This window comes from Psammomys obesus, unplaced genomic scaffold (genome assembly GCF_907164565.1).
Source record: "Psammomys obesus unplaced genomic scaffold, mPsaObe1.curated_primary_1811, whole genome shotgun sequence".
NCBI classification, from domain to species: Eukaryota; Metazoa; Chordata; class Mammalia; order Rodentia; family Muridae; genus Psammomys; species Psammomys obesus.
The window spans coordinates 4,251,151-4,253,487 of NW_026596085.1; the positions used below are offsets into that span (position 1 = coordinate 4,251,151).

The 2,337-nt window shown below is 44.4% G+C and overlaps 1 pseudogene; it reads left to right on the forward strand.

Moving 5' to 3' along the window:
* The first annotated feature begins 644 nt into the window (after positions 1-644).
* LOC129691243 (U2 spliceosomal RNA) lies at positions 645-786 on the forward strand (annotated as a pseudogene).
* Positions 787-2,337: the final 1,551 nt, after the last annotated feature.

Genomic DNA, 2,337 nt, shown 5'->3' on the forward strand with positions numbered 1-2,337 from the left:
AAAAGTAAATTCACTTACTGTGTCTAAAACATATTGCAGCTGAGTTTCTAGTCTTACAAAACAGGCCATTATGTCCCCTGCAGAGGTCACCACAATTCTCCCTGCTCCTCCCCAAGGTACACATTCCTGGCTCACCTTTTGTCCAGTTGCCCAGCAAAATCTCTCTGTGTGTTCACACTCACATTCCTAGAAATTAGTTCCATTGTTATAGTCAGGAAAGTAGTAATAATATAACATAGTCTTCTTTATCTCACTGCCCCTCCCCCAAGGGTCTCTCTGTGTAGCCCTGGCTGGCTCGGACCCCTAGATGGACTAGGCTGGCCTTCAGCTTACAGAGATCCGACTGCCTCCTCCTCTGGGATTAAAGGCATAAGCCCCCAGGCCAGTGGTGTCCTCCTGTGTAACACACCAGAAATTTTAATCTAAGGGAGTTGAAGCACTTCATGAGGTTCAACTGACAGCTGCATGTAACTGATGCAAAGAAATTTTAAGAAAATGTTCTTGTTTGTTTTGTTTGTTTTTTAACCTTTCCTGGCAGATTGTTGTGAAACTGATAAAAGAAAAAGTAGAAAGTTAAAATCGGATTATATTTAGGAGGTTGACAATTCATTAAATATGCTATTGTTTACTCTAATTATAAACAAATCACTTCTCAGCCTTTTGGCTAAGATCAAGTGTAGTATCTAATTATAAACAAACAAAGAAAAGAAAAGAAACGAAATATAGGGCCATGTTTCCTCATGGAATGCTAAGAAACAACAAATCTACCTCACTATGCTACTTCCTATTTGCCATCTGAATACACATTAAAAATAGGTTCAGAGTTCATTTACGTGTCTACACAAGAAAATAAGGCTGTGGAAGTTTTGCTCCGCATCTCTAAATGAGGCTTTTCAGGGTGCCTCATTTGACTTCATAAAAGAAGCCGGGGTGAAGAACACTGACAGCCCGCCCATTTCCGAGCTGCAGAAAAAGCAACTGTGAGTCCCCGGGCCCTCTACCCGCTTCTGACTTGATTGTGGGGCTGGACTGTGGCTCTTGAGTTGCCAGCCGTTGCCCCCACAGTCCTCTACAAAGTCTTGTTTCACTTGGCATCACAGTTCTAGCTGGGAGTGCTCAGCTTGTAGCCTGGAGAGGTGGCTCCATAATAAGGAGTACAGACTGGTTGGTTCCCCAGCACCCACACACTGGCTCCCGGCCATCTGTACCTCCAGTTCCAGGGACTACAAGGCCTTCTTCTGACCCCTGATGGCACCAGAGGCACACTTGGAGCACACACATCCATGCTCGCAAGACACTCATACACATCAAGAAGTCTAAAAACAAAAAGAAAAAAAAAAGTACTCAAATTGGTTTCCTCAACTCCTGGAAGTGTCTTCGCTGATACCTGACCTATTAGTGTACCAGGAAATTGTTTCTTACAAAATGCACTCATGCCTTTCTGATCTGATGGAGCCATTTTCCTAGAAGGTTGAAGAGCTAATAGGAGTTTGGAAAGACTGACCGCGTACAGCTCTCCTATGTGCAAGGAAGCAAAGATGACAATGAGTCTTCCATGATACGAATTTCTAATCACTGGAAGCTAGGTGCACCCACTCACAGCAAACCACATAGGAAGGGTAGCTGACTGGGGCTGATAACAGCCAGGCCGGGAGGAAGTGCAGCGCCTGTTACAAGTAATTGAAAAGTTCCATAGGGGGAAAAAAATGGGACAGCAGGAAATTCCTGACCAGTTGTGTAATCCCTTACACAAAAGCGTTGGCAGATAAGTGCATTTTTATGATTCTGCTTCGGCCTGCCACTTACTCCTCTTCAGCTATGTCACCTGGTACGTGTATTAAAACTTTGCTCTAACTCCAGTTAATGGTACAATTCGATAAACTGTAGCTTCATCTTAATCATCTCGAAACACTCTTGGCCTTTGCAAAGTGGGCGAAGAGGTTAACAACTAAAATACTGGAAGCAACTTGCTTTAAGTTCGTCCCCAGGGAAACCATTATGTTGAGGATTCGGAAAGCCATGCCCTGATTGTAGGTAAGAATGTAGGTAAGAAATCGGGCAGTGGATGTGTAGAAATGCAAACGAAACCAACGACTGCCAACAGGATGCTGAGGAAAGCACAGAAGGCAACCTGACTAAATGCACCGGGTTCTGCCTGTGCGGAAATACTGCCTGAAATGTTTTGCTCACATGGCTTCATTTCATTCTAACAACAGTACAGCACAGTATTATGTCCGTTCTCCAGATCTCAGCCCATGCCCTCATGCTACCTTGACAGAACTGGATTTAGTAACTCCTGGCTCCGCCCGCCTTCTGCTTACACAACGCTGAGCAAAC